This window comes from Schistocerca gregaria, chromosome 3 (assembly GCF_023897955.1).
Source record: "Schistocerca gregaria isolate iqSchGreg1 chromosome 3, iqSchGreg1.2, whole genome shotgun sequence".
Taxonomy (NCBI): Eukaryota; Metazoa; Arthropoda; class Insecta; order Orthoptera; family Acrididae; genus Schistocerca; species Schistocerca gregaria.
This window is the reverse complement of record NC_064922.1, coordinates 927,928,575-927,938,461: the sequence shown is the minus strand read 5'-3', so window position 1 is coordinate 927,938,461 and position 9,887 is coordinate 927,928,575. Positions and strand designations below refer to the sequence as shown.

Below are 9,887 nucleotides of genomic sequence, written 5' to 3'. Positions count from 1 at the left end.
TCCCGGAAGCACGGCAACTCGCGGGAGCGTCACACAACACACCCACTCCACCGCCCTACTACAACCAGACTCTCCTCTGCCTGCGCTCCACGCGGCAGAGTTAACACTACCCAAGAGACCTAAAAACTTTGGTTTGCCACACGACCTATCGATGTAATCGTTCGATAGCATAGTTTTCCCTAAGCAAGACCCAGCGTAAAAATACAAATAATATTTACAAAACAAACCAATTATACATCGACATAAATGCATATATATATATATATATATATATATATATATATATATATATATATATATATATATATCCTTCTGAATCTGCATAGTGTACTCATCTCTCGGTCTCCCTCTACGATTTTTACCCTCCACGCTGCCCTCCAATGCTAAATTTGTGATCCCTTGATGCCTCAAAACATGTCCTACCAACCGATCCCTTCTTCTAGTCAAGTTGTGCCACAAACTTCTCTTCTCCCCAATCCTATTCAATACCTCCTCATTAGTTACGTGATCTATCCACCTTATCTTCAGTATTCTTCTGTATTTCGAAAGCTTCTATTCTCTTCTTGTCTAAACTAGTTATCGTCCATGTTTCACTTCCATACATGGCTACACTCCAAACAAATACTTTCAGAAACGACTTCCTGATACATAAATCTATATTCGATGTTAACAACTTTCTCTTCTTCAGAAACGCTTTCCTTGCCATTGCCAGTCTACATTTTATATCCTCTCTACTTCGACCATCATCAGTTATTTTACTTCCTAAATAGCAAAACTCCTTTACTCCTTTAAGTGTCTCATTTCCTAATCTAATTCCCTCAGCATCACCCGATTTAATTTGACTACATTCCATTATCCTCGTTTTGCTTTTGTTAATGTTCATCTTATATCCTCCTTTCAAGACACTGTCCATTCCGTTCAACTGCTCTTCCAAGTCCTTTGCCGTCTCTGACAGAATTACAATGTCATCGGCGAACCTCAAAGTTTTTACTTCGTCTCCATGAATTTTAATACCTACTCCAAATTTTTCTTTTGTTTCCTTCACTGCTTGCTCAATATACAGGTTGAATAACATCGGGGAGAGGCTACAACCCTGTCTCACTCCTTTCCCAACCACTGCTTCCCTTTCATGCCCCTCGACTCTTATGACTGCCATCTGGTTTCTGTACAAATTATAAATAGCCTTTCGCTCCCTGTATTTTACCCCTGCCACCTTTAGAATTTGAAAAAGAGTATTCCAGTCAACATTGTCAAAAGCTTTCTCTAAGTCTACAAATGCTAGAAACGTAGGTTTGCCTTTTCTTAATCTTTCTTCTAAGATCAGTCGTAAGGTCAGTATTGCCTCACGTGTTCCAACATTTCGACGGAATCCAAACTGATCCTCCCCGAGGTCTGCATCTACCAGTTTTTCCATTCGTCTGTAAAGAATTCGTGTTAGTATTTTGCAGCCGTGGCTTATTAAACTGATTTCTTTGGGATTGGAATTATTATATTCTTCTTGAAGTCTGAGGGTATTTCGCCTGTCGCATACATCTTGCTCACCAGCTGGTAGAGTTTTGACAGGACTGGTTGTCCCAAGGCCGTCAGTAGTTCTAATGGAATGTTGTCTACTCTGGGTTCCTTGTTTCGACTCAGGTCTTTCAGTGCTCTGTCAAACTCTTCACGCAGTATCGTATCTCCCATTTCGTCTTCATCTACATCCTCTTCCATTTCCATAATATTGTCCTCAAGTACCTCGCCCTTGTATAAACCTTCTATATACTCCTTCCACCTTTCTGCCTTCCCTTCTTTGCTTAGAACTGGGCTGCCATCTGAGCTCTTGATATTCATACACGTGGTTCTCTTCTCTCCAAAGGTCTCTTTAATTTTCCTGTAGGCAGTATCTATCTTACCCCTAGTGAGATAAGCTTCTACATCCTTACATTTGTCCTCTAGCCATCCCTGCTTAGCCGTTTTGCACTTTCTGTCGATCTCTTTTTTGAGACGTTTGTATTCCTTTTTGCCTGCTTCATTTACTGCGTTTTTATATTTTCTCCTTTCATCAATTAAATTCAATATTTCTTCTGTTACCCAAGGATTTCTAGCAGTCCTCGTCTTTGTACCTACTTTATCCTCTGCTGCCTTCACTACTACATCCCTCAGAGCTACCCATTCTTCTTCTACTGTATTTCTTTCCCCTATTCCTGTCAATTGTTCCCTTATGCTCTCCCTGAAACTATGTACAACCTCTGGTTCTTTCAGTTTATCCAGGTCCCATCTCCTTAATTTCCCACATTTTTGCAGTTTCTTCAGTTTTAATCTACAGGTCATAACCAATAGATTGTGGTCAGAGTCCACATCTGCCCCTGGAAATGTCTTACAACTTAAAACCTGGTTCCTAAATCTCTGTCTTACCATTATATAATCTATCTGATACCTTTTAGTATCTCCAGGGTTCTTCCACGTATACAACCTTCTTGCATGATTCTTAAACCAAGTGTTAGCTATGATTAAGTTGTGCTCTGTGCAAAATTCTACTAGGCGGATTCCTCTTTCATTTCTTAGCCCCAATCCATATTCACCTACTATGTTTCCTTCTCTCCCTTTTCCTACACTCGAATTCCAGTCACCCATTACTATTAAATTTTCGTCTCCCTTCACTATCTGAATAATTTCTTTTATTTCATCGTACATTTCTTCAATTTCTACGTCATCTGCAGAGCTAGTTGGCATATAAACTTGTACTACTGTAGTAGGTGTGGGCTTCGTATCTATCTTGGCCACAATAATGCGTTCACTATGCTGTTTGTAGTAGCTTACCCGCATTCCTATTTTCCTATTCATTATTAAACCTACTCCTGCATTACCCCTATTTGATTTTGTGTTTATAACCCTGTGTTCACCTGACCAGAAGTCTTGTTCCTCCTGCCACCGAACTTCACTAATTCCCACGATATCTAACTTTAACCTATCCATTTCCCTTTTTAAATTTTCTAACCTACCTGCCCGATTAAGGGATCTGACATTCCACGCTCCGATCCGTAGAACGCCAGTTTTCTTTCTCCTGGTAACGTCATCCTCCTGAGTAGTCCCCGCCCGGAGATCCGAATGGGGGACTATTTTACCTCCGGAATATTTTACCCAAGAGGATGCCATCATCATTTAATCATACAGTAAAGCTGCATGTCCTCGGGAAAAATTACGGCTGTAGTTTCCCCTTGCTTTCAGCCGTTCGCAGTACCAGCACAGCAAGGCCGTTTTGGTTAATGTTGCAAGGCCAGATCAGTCAATCATCCAGACTGTTGCCCCTGCAACTACTGAAAAGGCTGCTGCCCCTCTTCAGGAACCACACGTTTGTCTGGCCTCTCAACAGATACCCCTCCGTTGTGGTTGCACCTACGGTACGGCCATCTGTATCGCTGAGGCACGCAAGCCTCCCCACCAATGGCAAGGTCCATGGTTGATGTGGGTGGAGGTATATATATATATATGTGTATATATATATATATATATATATATATATATATATATATATATATATATATATATATATATATATTATTGTGCTTTTACGGCCTCATTGGACCACTTCAGTCGATTTCTTTCCGGTCTTCCTAAGACTTCTCATTGTTTTTTCCTTCTTGGCTTTCCAGTATTTCTTCATTCTATCTGATCTTTGTTTTCGTTCCTCTTCTGAAAATACCCTTTTAGTTGTTTCTTTTTTATCAATTTTTGACAAGAATCTAATATTTCAATTTTTTAATTTATTTACTTGTTTTGATTAGGTTTTCAAGTCCTCCAGCGTTATGTCTAGTTCTTTCATGTCTTCTTTTATTTCCTTTATCCAGACAGGTTGTTGTTTTTGTTTCCAGAGTTTCTCCAAAATTTTGCGTATTAATCTGTCTTCAGGTGTTTTCAATAGATGGCCAAAAAATGATATTCCCTTCTTTCTCATGGTATCCGTTACTGGTTCTATCTCCTGATATACTACTGCATTTGGGACAATACGCCATTCTCCTGTTTTTTGGTACTTTTTATTGATGCATGTCCTTATTATTCTTCTTTCTTTTTTTAGAATTTTGTCTGTGTTGTTCTTTTGATTTAGCTTAAACAGGGTTTCACTTCCATAGGTTATTTCTGGTTGGACAACAGTCTTGTAATGTTTTAATTTTGTATTTATTGACAAACATTTTTTGTTGTATGTGTTTCTGGATACTTTTTGGGCTCTTGATAATTTATTAGTTCTCTCTGTCCAGGACATTTTTTCATTTAAGTTATAGGTTATATTTCCTCCAAGGTACTTAAATTGTTTTACAATTTCTATATCAGTCCCACACCTCTGTACACTATTTATTACAAGGGGTCTGTTGCCATTATTTTTGTTTTTTCAAATGAAATTGTTAATCCTACTTTTCCTGCAATATTTTGGAGATTTGTGAGTTGATCCCTAGCCTCTTCAATGTTGTTGGCTAGTAGTGCCAGATCATCTGCAAAACCCAAACAATTTAGGCTAATTTTGTCTTTATTGTACCCAATTTTTATATTTTTTATTTTCTTTATACCATTCTCTCATTAAATATTCCTGAGTACAGTTGAACAGAAGGGGTGATAATACATCACCTTGTCTTAGTCCTGTTTTAATTGTGAAGGGTTCAGACATTTAACTTCTGAACTTCACATTTGATTTAGTATTTGTTAAAGTTACACTTATCATCTTCACTAGTTTAGGATGTAATCCACGATTTCATTGTATTTTCAACATTGAAGGTCTGTGAATACTATCATATGCTTTTTTAAAGTCCACGAAAGTTATAATCATTTGTTTCTGTCTTCTTTTGTAAATATCCATTACCAATTTTAGTGTTATGATTTGTTCCAGACAGCTGCGCCATGGTCGAAATCCTCCTTGGTAAACCCCTAATTCTTTTTCCAGATCACCTTTGCATCGATTATAAATTATTCTAGAAAATATTTTATATGTACAATCCAAGAGAGAGATTCCTCTATAGTTGTCCAGATTAGTTCTATCTCCTTTTTGTGTAGAGGGTGTGTTACTGCTGTTGTCCAATGTTCTGGCAATGTTTCATCATTCCACATTTTAATTAAACTTTGGTGAAGTGATTCTTTAGTTGATTCTGATGCATTTTTCCACAGCTCTGGAAATGTTTGGTCTTCGCCACTAGCTTTATAATCTTTCAATTCTTTACTGACTTGATTTACTTCATTAATGTTTGGTGGACCAATGTATTCTGTTGAAGTTTTAATGGGCGTTTCTGTGTTTATATGAAGCCGTTCTTTTGGTTCTTCACCATTCAGTAGTTGATCGAATGCATCTGCTAGAATTTGGGCATTATCTTTATTGTTGTGTGCTATTTTTCTGGTTGTATCTTTTAGCATGAGTGTTGGTGGTTCATATTTTTGAAGTTGTTTACTAAATATTTTATAATAGTCCCTTGAATTTGTCTTTTTATGATCTATTTCTATTTGTTGAATAATGCTCTTTTGATATTGTCTTTTAGTACTTCTGATTGTTTTTTGATTTAGTTTTCTTTGTTTAGTCAATTCTTCATGTGATTTCTCTGTTTTCTGGCTTTGATGATTCAACCATACTTTGTGTCTATTTTCAAATGCTTTGTCGCATTCCTCATTCCACCATTGATGCTTTTTCCTTGGGTTTGGTGGGGCAATTTTTTCGGCTATTTCTTTTAGTTTTGGGACTCTCTCTTCTAATTTATCAGTTTTATCAATTTTTTGAGTTAGTTCTTTATATTGATCATTGTTTATTAGTTTATGAGGGTCATATATTTTTCTCATTTTAAATTTGGATTTTAGTTTCTTTGCAGGTGTGAATTTACATTTGATTTTCACCATGTAATGGTCTGACCCCATGTCTATTCTTCTAAGTACTTTAACATTTTGGATTTCTTTATGGTAATTTTTGTCCACACAGACAGGATCTAATTGCCATTCCCCCTTTTTCCAATCTGGGTGTTTCCATGTCTTTAGTTTATTGCGTTTTCTCATAAAATAGGTCGATTTTGATATCATGTTATGGTTTCTACAGGATTCTACTAATCTTATACCATTTTTATTGGTTCGTTTTTGAGCCGGCCATTTTCCTATTGTGTCTCTGTATCTCTTTTCATTGCCCAGTTGTGCTTTGAAATCACCTATTAAAATTTTACTATGATTTTTGTTTATATTTGTCACTGCTTGATCTAGTAGGTCCCAGAATTCATCCGTCTCTTCTCTGGTTTTTCTCCTATTGTTTTTATCATTCGTGGGAGCATGGGCGTTAATTATTGTATAGATTTTATTTGATGCTTTTACTGTCAGCGTCGAGAGCCTAGAAGATTGGGCCTGGAAATCTGTTATCGAATCAATTATTTTTAAGTTGACTATGAATCCCGTACCAAATTGTGGACAATTTTTCATCACTCTTTCTCCCGGGATGCCTTTGTATATTCTATAACCTTGAGATTCCATGGGCACCTGGTCTGAATTCCTCATCTCTTGTAGTCCTGCTATTAGGATCTCTTGTTTGTCTAGTTCATTAGTTAGAATTTTCAATTTTCCTACTTGTGCCAGGGAGTTAATGTTAAATGTTGCTAAATAATTTATTTGTTTCATTTTTAATTTCTGTTTCAGTCTTTGGTCTGTCTTGGGTATTTCTAGATGTTCCGACTCATCCAACTTATCTTTCAAGTGACTGCCCACCGTATCCGAGTGCAGTCTTCCTTGGGTAGTGCCAAGCGGTGGAGATTTTCTTAAAAGATTTCCGTCCATATTTGACTATCGAAGGCATTGAGCCTTGGATGGAGCAAGCTCCGAATTACAACTATGGTTGTGAACCATAGAGGTTGAGTGTTTGGTCCGCGAGAGCTATTTTATTTCACTCATATCCGCCGGCAAGCCGGTGAGGACACCCCTATCCGCCACCCGGGGACGCGCCACGTCGGAGTATCACCTCTCCACCTGCTACGACACCGTACTATATATATATATATATATATATATATATATATATATATATATATATATATATATTGTAAAACGATTACAATATATAAAGACACAGAAATGTCATATTTTCAGGTAACAGAATAAGGAAAAAATTTATGTTACAATAGATGGAAACAGGAGGATATGCATTTCCGGCGTTACAACATGTACTTGCGCGACACCGCAGTACAGAAAGTCTGAACAGAGGACGAACTAGGTCGGACAACGTGGCTTGGGACCGAGGGGCTGGACGTCTGGTTACGCCGCCCAGCAACCATCAGCACTCTTCCACAGACCTAGTGTTATGGCGTAATTGCGCACAACCTGTATTATGACACTGTTACGACTCGGGTCACGGCAGATTACTGCTTTTGCTACATTCATACTAGGCTAAGGACGATCATTTCTTTCATTAAACTTTATGTGGAAATTTACTTTTCTTTGTATTCTGAAATGGGAAATGGCCTTGCCGCAGTGGATACACCGGTTCCCGTGAGATCACCGAAGTTAAGCGCTGTCGGACGTGGTCGGCGCTACGATGGGTGACCATCCAGGAGGCCATGCCCTGTTGCCATTTTTCGGGGTGCACTTAGCCTCGTGATGCCAATTGAGGAGCTACTCGACCGAATAGTAGCGGCTTCGGTCAAGAGCGGTGTGCTGACCCCATGCCCCTCCTATCCGCGTCCTCCACTGAGGATGACACGGCGGTCGGATGGTCGCGGTAGGCCACACGTGGCCTGACGACGAAGTGAGTGCTTTTGATGCTGAAATAAATGTGCGAGGGAAATTCAAAAAGTAATGGGAACCTAACAGTATTAAATGCAATTAACGCTTAAGGCACTTGAAACTCCTGGGAAGTGAGAAAGTGAGAAAGTTGCGGCTCATGGCGACAGATGGCATGACCAGCTGAACAGGAAAGGCAGTTGAAACAAAATGGCTGCGTACCTAGCTGCGTGCATCGTATAAGAACAGCGAACAGTAATACGATTTTGGTGGTTCGAGGGCGTAAAACCTAGACGAATCCATAGAAAGGTACGGAGATAGCCGCAGTAGTGAGAGAAGAGTGTACAGGTGGGTAGATGCCTTCAAAAGTGGACACACATCAATCATCGATGAGCAATGCTCTGGTCGTCTCAGGATGGACGTTACTGTCGAGATGTGGAACGCGCTGACGCCATGATTCGTGAGAACTGGCGTATTTCTCTAGTATCATTAGCCACGGAACTGAGTATCAGTGTCGGATCCACTCATGTTATTATTAGTGAGGTTCTCAAGGAACGTTTTTTGTGTGTGCAGTGGGTGCCTAGAACGCGCATTGGAGAAAAGATGGCGCATGTTCAGGCTGCCACATCATTTCTGGAGCGATCTAACGCTCAGTGACATGACTCTCTGACACGTATCGTCACAGGAGACGAAGCCTGGCTGCATCACTGTGAACCACAAGGCAAAAGACTGTCTTCTCCAGACAAGAAGAAACTCAAGTCTCAACCCTCTGCCGGAAACGTGCTTTCCACCCTTGCTTGGGATGGAAACGATCTGATTCGGAGAATTTCTGTCTGGAGGCGTTCTCATCTTTCACGACAGCTCGCGCCCCCGCAACGCCGCTGTAACTCTTTCCGTCATTCAGAGACTGAGATTTCAGGTCGTATTGCGTCTCCTGTACAACCCTGATCTCTCTCCTTCGGATTACCATGTTGTTGGACACCTGAAGAAAGCTCTCAGACGATGACGACTTGATAGTGATGATGGGGTTTGAGGCGTCGCAGCAAGGGAGCGATCGCCAATTTTCTTGGATGAATGTATGTGGGCTCCAGTGTAAGCAGTCAGAATCTTATACGATCTGCAACGGGCGAGCTGTGTCCTGCAGGCGTGCGTCATGACCATATGGCGTGACTGCAGCGTGTGGAAGGAGCGGAGAGGCGCTTACTGAGTGGTTACGTTGTCTGGAACTATAAAAATTAATAACTGATCTAGAAATAGCCTGGGGAACTTCATATTAGGTACATAACCTTCTGTTGTGTAAAGGAACAATCTGTCAATATCTGAAATCAAGAACTGTCATAATTTTGAAGTTACAAAAAAAAGATAAGTCATTAAAACGCAATTATCCGACACTTAAAAAACTAAATCAATATATATATATATATATATATATATATATATATATATATATATATATATATATATGTTAATAGTTCACCAGCTGTGACTATTTGAAAAGATATGGTAACACCTTGAGTGTTCAGGTTCAAATTTGGAAAGTTCTCATTTTAGAAAACCTTTCGTAGCTTTGCTATAATAAAGACTTTTGCCGGCCGCGGTGGTCTAGCGGTTCTAGGCGCTCAGTCAGGAGCCACGCGACTGCTACGGTCGCATGTTCGAGTCCTGCCTAGGGCATGGATGTGTGTGATGTCCTTAGGTTAGTTAGGTTTAAGTAGTTCTAAGTTCTAGGGGACTGATGACCAATGATGTAAAGTCCCATAGCGCTCAGATCCATTTGAACCAATAAAGACTTTAAGAAATTCAAGTAGATATTTATGTTTTGTGTTAGGGTGAGTGTGAAAGAGAGTACTTGTGTGAGTGTACGTGGGACATTCGCCAATATTAAATTTTCAGATTGTAATTCTCTACAGGAACTTCCAAGTGTTCCAGCTTTGCATTGTGAGAACGAATCCACCAGTGGTTCCTCTATTAGTGGATGACGGATGTCCAAGCTTGTTTGAATATGTAAGAGACAGCCAGAACGTTCGCGGCTATAGAGCTAAATTCAAGACGTAAAGTACAGCTTAAAGTTTCTTTCATTTTATTTGTTTAACAAGAGAGTTTTGAGCTGCTTATTTTAATGACGTCAATGAGCTGAGAGCAGTGGTTGGTACTTGCTAGATTTTGGTCTCGAGCCGCGCCCT

At 39.6% G+C, this 9,887-nt stretch overlaps 1 pseudogene; it reads left to right on the top strand.

Moving 5' to 3' along the window:
* The first annotated feature begins 7,437 nt into the window (after nucleotides 1-7,437).
* LOC126356706 (5S ribosomal RNA) lies at nucleotides 7,438-7,555 on the top strand (annotated as a pseudogene).
* Nucleotides 7,556-9,887: the final 2,332 nt, after the last annotated feature.